The 10,000-nt window shown below is 51.0% G+C and overlaps 1 protein-coding gene across 1 annotated transcript in view; it reads left to right on the top strand.

Annotated features, from left to right (window-relative positions):
- Window positions 1–10,000, top strand: part of mub (poly(rC)-binding protein mub) — a gene marked incomplete in the record, with an annotated part of 523,509 nt that overhangs the window by 209 nt on the left and 513,300 nt on the right.

Raw genomic sequence — 10,000 nt, 5'->3', positions numbered from 1 at the left:
TTTCCTTGTCCGACCGGACGCCATTGCAAAACCAATTCCTTATACCTGTGTCTTCCTAAACCAGTTTCACCGTGATTATTCACAACATCCTTCAACCTCTGATGTAAATAAAAGTTGCTATACCGGACTGGTGTTTTTGTATGGAAGTGGTATATGAAAAGTGACTTACATCCTGATTGTTGCAAACTACGTCGTCTGCAGCAGTGTGGCCAACACTTGCAAACGAGCGGGATATTTGCACGGGTTATTTTGGGTTGTTATAAATAAATTCATAATAGCATACATGGACAGTGAAAATTGCACACCTTTTATAGCAAAGAGATTGTCACAAACGAAACGTTTTTTGAGAAATGTTTCCCGCGCCGGCGCATCAAGGACAAAATGTGACAGATAGCGTTCAACGTTAGCTTGTCTCGTTATTGAACAAACCTCCCGAGTGCTCACCGGGAGAATGAGATTAACTGTCAGTTTGCAATAAGGGGACTTGTATTACAGTAAGCGTGTAACGGAATGGAAAAAAAAGCATACAGATGTTGCCGGTGGGCGGTTCCTCTGACGTCATTACGCGGGAATATGTCAAGATAAGTATTTTCAACCGCCGAAAATATCAGGTTATTCACTTACTTGATATATAGATATATGCATATCTATTTATATATAGAATAAAAAAGATATAATGTAAAATTACAAAGAAACTGGTCGCACACTAAACACTGCGGGCACACCACACCACTCAAATCCCCCACACGCACACAGCACTACACACACACACGCACGCAACACCACACCACACACACACACAAACACGCACGCACGCAACACCACACGCACGCAACACCACACGCACGCAACACCACACGCACGCAACACCACACGCACGCAACACCACACGCACGCAACACCACACGCACGCAACACCACACGCACGCAACACCACACGCACGCAACACCACACGCACGCAACACCACACGCACGCAACACCACACGCACGCAACACCACACGCACGCAACACCACACGCACCCAACACCACACGCACGCAACACCACACGCACGTAACACCACACACACATGCACGCACTCAACACCACACACACATGCACGCACTCAACATCACACACACATGCACGCACTCAACACCACACACACATGCACGCACTCAACACCACACACACATGCACGCACTCAACACCACACACACATGCACGCACTCAACACCACACACACATGCACGCACTCAACACCACACACACATGCACGCACTCAACACCACACACACATGCACGCACTCACCACACACACATGCACGCACGCAACACCACTCACGCACGCACGCAACACCACTCACGCACGCACGCAACACCACACACGCACGCACGCAACACCACACACACGCAACACTACACACACACGCAACACTACACACACACACACGCAACACTACACACACACACACACGCAACACTACACACACACACGCAACACTACACACACACACACACGCAACACTACACACACACACACGCAACACTACACACACACACACGCAACACTACACACACACACACAACGCTACACACACACGCACGCAACACTACACACGCACGCACGCAACACCACACGCACGCAACACCACACGCACGCAACACCACACGCACGCACGCACGCAACACCACACGCACGCACGCACGCAACACCACACACACGCGCGCACGCAACACCACACACGCGCGCACGCAACACCACACACGCGCGCACGCAACACCACACACACGCGCGCACGCAACACCACACACGCGCGCACGCACGCAACACCCCACACACGCACGCACGCAACACCCCACACACGCACGAACGCAACACCCCACACACGCACGCAACACCCCACACACGCACGCACGCAACACCCCACACTCGCACGCACGCAACACCCCACACTCGCACGCACGCAACACCCCACACTCGCACGCACGCAACACCCCACACTCGCACGCACGCAACACCCCACACTCGCACGCACGCAACACCCCACACTCGCACGCACGCAACACCCCACACTCGCACGCACGCAACACACCCCACTCGCACGCACGCAACACCCCACACTCGCACACACGCAACACCCCACACGCAAAAATGCACGCAACACCCCACACTCGCACGCACGCAACACCCCACACTCGCACGCACGCAACACCCCACACTCGCACGCACGCAACACCCCACACTCGCACACACGCAACACCCCACACTCGCACACACGCAACACCCCACACTCGCACGCACGCAACACCTCACACACGCACGCACCACCTCACACACGCACGCACGCAACACCTCACACACGCACGCACGCAACACCTCACACACGCACGCACGCAACACCTCACACACGCACGCACGCAGCCCCACACACGCACGCACGCAGCCCCACACACGCACGCACGCAGCCCCACACACGCACGCACGCAGCCCCACACACGCACGCACGCAGCCCCACACACGCACGCACGCAGCCCCACACACGCACGCACGCAGCCCCACACACGCAAAAATGCACGCAACACCACACACACAAACATGCACGCAACACCACACACACACAAACATGCACGCAACACCACACACACAAACATGCACGCAACACCACACACACACACAAACATGCACGCAACACCACACACACACACACAAACATGCACGCAACACCACACACACACACACAAACATGCACGCAACACCACACACACACACATACAAACATGCACGCAACACCACACACACACAAACATGCACGCAACACCACACACACACAAACATGCACGCAACACCACACACTCACACAAACATGCACGCAACACCACACACACACACATGCACGCAACACCACACAGACAAACATGCACGCAACACCACACACACAAACATGCACGCAACACCACACACACACAAACATGCACGCAACACCACACACACACAAACATGCACGCAACACCACACACACACAAACATGCACGCAACACCACACACACACAAACATGCACGCAACACCACACACACACAAACATGCACGCAACACCACACACACACACAAACAGGCACGCAACACCACACACACACACAAACATGCACGCAACGCCACACACACACAGACATGCACGCAACACCACACACACACAAACATGCGCGCAACACCACACACACACAAACATGCACGCAACGCCACACACACACAAACATGCACGCAACACCACACACACACAAACATGCACGCAACACCACACACACACAAACATGCACGCAACACCACACACACACAAACATGCACGCAACACCACACACACACAAACATGCACGCAACACCACACACACACAAACATGCACGCAACACCACACACACAAACATGCACGCAACACCACACACACAAACATGCACGCAACACCACACACACACAAACATGCACGCAACACCACACACACACAAACATGCACGCAACACCACACACAAACATGCACGCAACACCACACACAAGCATGCACGCAACACCACACACAAGCATGCACGCAACACCACAAACATGCATGCACGCAACACCACACACACAAACATGCATGCACGCAACACCACACACACAAACATGCATGCACGCAACACCACACACACAAACATGCATGCACGCAACACCACACACACAAACATGCATGCACGCAACACCACACACACAAACATGCATGCACGCAACACCACACACTCAAACATGCATGCACGCAACACCACACACACAAACATGCATGCACGCAACACCACACACACAAACATGCATGCACGCAACACCACACACACAAACATGCATGCACGCAACACCACACACACAAACATGCATGCACGCAACACCACACACACAAACATGCATGCACGCAACAACACACACATGCACGCACGCAACACCACACACACACACAGATGCACGCAACACCACACACACACACACATGCACGCAACACCACACACACACACACATGCACGCCACACCACACACACACACACATGCATGGAACACCACACACACACACATGCACGCAACACCACACACACACATGCACGCAACACCACACACACACATGCACGCAACACCACACACACATGCACGCAACACCACACACACATGCACGCAACACCACACACACACATGCACGCAACACCACACACACACATGCACGCAACACCACACACACACATGCACGCAACACCACACACACACATGCACGCAACACCACACACACACATGCACGCAACACCACACACACACATGCACGCAACACCACACACACATGCACGCAACACTACACACACATGCACGCAACACTACACACACATGCACGCAAGACCATACACACACATGCACGCAACACCACACACACACATGCACGCAACACTACACACACATGCACGCAACACTACTTACACAAACATGTACGCAACACTACATACACACACATGCACGTAACACCACACACACACACATGCACGTAACACCACACACACACACATGCACGTAACACCACACACACACACATGCACGTAACACCACACACACAGGCACGTAACACCACACACACACACACATATGCGCGCAACATCACACACGCACACATATGCACGCAACATCACACACACACACATGCACGTAACACCACACACACACACATATGCACGCAACACCACACACATGCACGCAACACCACACACATGCACGCAATACCACACACACATGCACGCAACACCACACACACATGCACGCAACACCACACACACATGCACGCAACACCACACACACATGCACGCAACACCACACACACATGCACGCAACACCACACACACATGCACGCAACACCACACACACATGCACGCAACACCACACACACATGCACGCAACACCACACACACATGCACGCAACACCACACACACATGCACGCAACACCACACACACATGCACGCAACACCACACACACATGCACGCAACACCACACACACATGCACGCAACACCACACACACACATGCACGCAACACCACACACACACATGCACGCAACACCACACACACATGCACGCAACACCACACACACATGCACGCAACACCACACATGCACGCAACACCACACACACATGCACACATATGTGCGCAACATCACACACGCACACATATGCACGCAACATCACACACACACACACATGCACGTAACACCACACACACACACATATGCACGCAACACACACACATGCACGCAACCCCCCCCCCCACACACACACACACATGCACGCAACACCACACACGGACACCAAATACATAACACTCACTCTATATTTCTGCATTATCTCTTTCTACCTCTCCCTCTCTCTTTCTACCTTTCCCTCTCTCTCTCTTTCTACCTCTCCCTGGCTCTCTCTTTCTCCCTCTCCCTCTCTCCTTCTACCTCTCCCTCTCTCTCTCCTTCTACCTCTCCCTTTATCTCTCTTTCTCTCTCTCTCTTTCACACAAGCACACAAACACACAGGCACACAACCACACAAACACACAGGCACACAAACACAAACACACAGGCACATGCACACACAAACACACAGGCACACAAACACACAGCCACACAAACACACAGCCACACGCACATACAAACACACAGGCACACACAAACACACAGCCACACGCACACGCACACACAAGCACACGCACACGCACACACTGGCACAGGCACACGCACACGCACACACAAACACAGGCGCATTCACACTCAAACACAGGCACATGCCACACACAAACACACAGGCACACGCCACACAAACACTTAGGCACATGCACACACAAACACACAGGCACATGCACACAAACACACAGGCACATGCACACACAAACACACACACACATGCACATACAAACATACAGGCACATGCACTTACAAACACACAGGCACATGCACATACAAACACACAGGCACATGCACATACAAACACACAGGCACATGCACACACAAACACACAGGCACATGCACACACAAACACACAGGCACATGCACACACAAACACACAGGCACATGCACACACAAAAACACAGGCACATGCACACACAAAAACACAGGCACATGCACACACAAAAACACAGGCACATGCACGCACAAACACACAGGCACACGCCACACAAACACTTAGGCACATGCACACACAAACACACAGGCACATGCACATACAAACACACAGGCACATGCACACACAAACACACAGGCACATGCACACACAAAAACACAGGCACATGCACGCACAAACACACAGGCACACGCCACACAAACACTTAGGCACATGCACACACAAACACACAGGCACATGCACACAAACACACAGGCACATGCACACACAAACACACAAGCACACGCACACACAGGCACATGCACACACAAAAACACAGGTACATGCACGCACAAACACACAGGTACATGCACGCACAAACACACAGGCACATGCACACACAAACACACAGGCACACACACGCATAGGCACACATACACACAGGCACACATACACACAGGCACACATACACACAGGCACACATACACACAGGCACACATACACACAGGCACACACACGCACAGGCACACACACACACACACGCAAACACACACGCACACAGGCACACGCACACGCACAGGCACAGACACACAAACACAGACAGACAGGCGCACACACACACACACACACACACACACACACACACACACACACACACACACACACACACACACACACACACACACACACACACAAACACAAACACACACACACAAGCGTGCACACACACACACACAAGCGTGCACACACACACACACAAGCGTGCACACACACACACACAAGCGTGCACACACACACACACAAGCGTGCACACACACACACACAAGCGTGCACACACACACACAAGCGCACAAACACTCACACAGGTACAATGAGGCACACACACAGATATATGCAGAGGAACACAGGTGCACACACACGCAGAGGCGCGCGCACACCCACAGAGGTGCACATGCATAAGCACACACATGCAGAGGCATACACACGCAGAGGCATACACACACATTGGCACACACACACGTGCTGTGTTGCCAGAGAGAGACAAGTATCCACACTGTATTGCCAGAGACAGACGCATACACACTATTGCCAGAGAGAGACAGACACATCCACACTGTTGCCAGAGGGAGAGACAGACGCTGTGTTGTCAGAGACACATCCATGCTGTGTTGCCAGAGGGAGACAGACTCATCCATGCTGTGTTGCCAGAGGGAGACAGACTCATCCATGCTGTGTTGCCAGAGGGAGACAGACTCATCCATGCTGTGTTGCCAGAGGGAGACAGACTCATCCATGCTGTGTTGCCAGAGGGAGACAGACTCATCCATGCTGTGTTGCCAGAGGGAGACAGACTCATCCATGCTGTGTTGCCAGAGGGAGACAGACTCATCCATGCTGTGTTGCCAGAGGGAGACAGACTCATCCATGCTGTGTTGCCAGAGGGAGACAGACTCATCCATGCTGTGTTGCCAGAGGGAGACAGACTCATCCATGCTGTGTTGCCAGAGGGAGACAGACTCATCCATGCTGTGTTGCCAGAGGGAGACAGACTCATCCATGCTGTGTTGCCAGAGGGAGACAGACTCATCCATGCTGTGTTGCCAGAGGGAGACAGACTCATCCATGCTGTGTTGCCAGAGGGAGACAGACTCATCCATGCTGTGTTGCCAGAGGGAGACAGACTCATCCATGCTGTGTTGCCAGAGGGAGACAGACTCATCCATGCTGTGTTGCCAGAGGGAGACAGACTCATCCATGCTGTGTTGCCAGAGGGAGACAGACTCATCCATGCTGTGTTGCCAGAGGGAGACAGACTCATCCATGCTGTGTTGCCAGAGGGAGACAGACTCATCCATGCTGTGTTGCCAGAGGGAGACAGACTCATCCATGCTGTGTTGCCAGAGGGAGACAGACTCATCCATGCTGTGTTGCCAGAGGGAGACAGACTCATCCATGCTGTGTTGCCAGAGGGAGACAGACTCATCCATGCTGTGTTGCCAGAGGGAGACAGACTCATCCATGCTGTGTTGCCAGAGGGAGACAGACTCATCCATGCTGTGTTGCCAGAGGGAGACAGACTCATCCATGCTGTGTTGCCAGAGGGAGACAGACTCATCCATGCTGTGTTGCCAGAGGGAGACAGACTCATCCATGCTGTGTTGCCAGAGGGAGACAGACTCATCCATGCTGTGTTGCCAGAGGGAGACAGACTCATCCATGCTGTGTTGCCAGAGGGAGACAGACTCATCCATGCTGTGTTGCCAGAGGGAGACAGACTCATCCATGCTGTGTTGCCAGAGGGAGACAGACTCATCCATGCTGTGTTGCCAGAGGGAGACAGACTCATCCATGCTGTGTTGCCAGAGGGAGACAGACTCATCCATGCTGTGTTGCCAGAGGGAGACAGACTCATCCATGCTGTGTTGCCAGAGGGAGACAGACTCATCCATGCTGTGTTGCCAGAGGGAGACAGACTCATCCATGCTGTGTTGCCAGAGGGAGACAGACTCATCCATGCTGTGTTGCCAGAGAGAAACGGACTCGTCCACGCTATATTACCAGATAGAGAGACGTATCCATGCTGTATTGCTAGAGAGAGACGGACTCATCCACACTGTGTTGCCAGAGAGAGACGGATGCATCTACCCATGCTGCCACTGATTCATGCCTGTAGCTACAGAGACAGATGCACACATGCATCTACAGAGGCATGCGTGCTGCTACAGATATAGTTTCGCCCATGCTATCAAAGAGACACCACCACACTGCTGACACAGAGACACAGGTTGCACCCGTGCTACTATAGATACTATTGCAATTGTACTGCCACAACGGTACAGTGTGCAATTGACTTTTATAATCCTTTAAGTATCACATTCTGTTTAATTCATCTGTTAAGCGAAACCAATGGAACCAACTTGGGCACCTGGGTAGTTAATTTTGATCTTGATTTATCCTGTCATTGATTTTGTATTTCTTCATTGGAAGGTTCTTTTCAACCGAAAGTGAATAATTTGGGCCTAAATTACATCCATCTTTCTCCGGCTACCTTTTAATAGAACTACAGATCATTAGAGACCGCCTTTAAAACTCAGCATATTGAATTTCACCTCTTAAATTGACTGCGTCTTCATTATCCTCATTTGCTCATACATATTGGGACCTTCTTTATCATGTTCATTATCCTTAGGTTGAAAGTGGAGTTATGGAATTACTTTTGTAATATTTTTATTATTGTAATGACGATCATGAATATATGTTTATTAGCTTAGCAAATGGAAAGTTGACGGTAAGTTATTTCCTTTTGCATATTTACAGTCTCTCCCAATCCACTTCTCTCCTCTCTTCTCTTACATTTTTCTCTCCGTCTCTGCCTCGCCTCCTCCCTCCTTCCAGATGTGTCTTTCCTCATAACGTATTTGTATAATGCTTTTTTGTAGAGCAGAGGTTCCCTACTTTTTCGGGCTACGTCTCCCTCTTTCGCCATCATCACTTGCATTATCATCTATGCATTATATTTTCGTTACATCTATACAGTACTTATGTTTATTGACGTTAGTGGCATGATATTCATATCAGATTCTATGTTATTCATATCAAAATTATATATTGTAAATTCCACGAAACGAAACAAAAATTTAGGTAACGTTTTCACTTGCATCAGCCAAGGTTCGTGAAGTACTAAGTTTAGGTTAATTCTTTCAAAGTTAGGGAGGGTTTTTTGTGTTACGTATGAGGGTTGCGAATTCAAAATCGAGAGATGTTAATACCAGTTTGGGTGGATGTGTCCCGAGTTCTGTTAATGTTGAAACTAAAGAGTCGTCAACAAAATGTCTCAAACTGATATAGATTTGTATACGTTTGAAATTTAAGTGAAATGA

This window comes from Penaeus vannamei, chromosome 34 (assembly GCF_042767895.1).
Source record: "Penaeus vannamei isolate JL-2024 chromosome 34, ASM4276789v1, whole genome shotgun sequence".
NCBI classification, from domain to species: domain Eukaryota; kingdom Metazoa; phylum Arthropoda; class Malacostraca; order Decapoda; family Penaeidae; genus Penaeus; species Penaeus vannamei.
The sequence above is the reverse complement of the archived record's forward strand: the minus strand, read 5'-3'. Positions and strand labels throughout refer to the sequence as shown.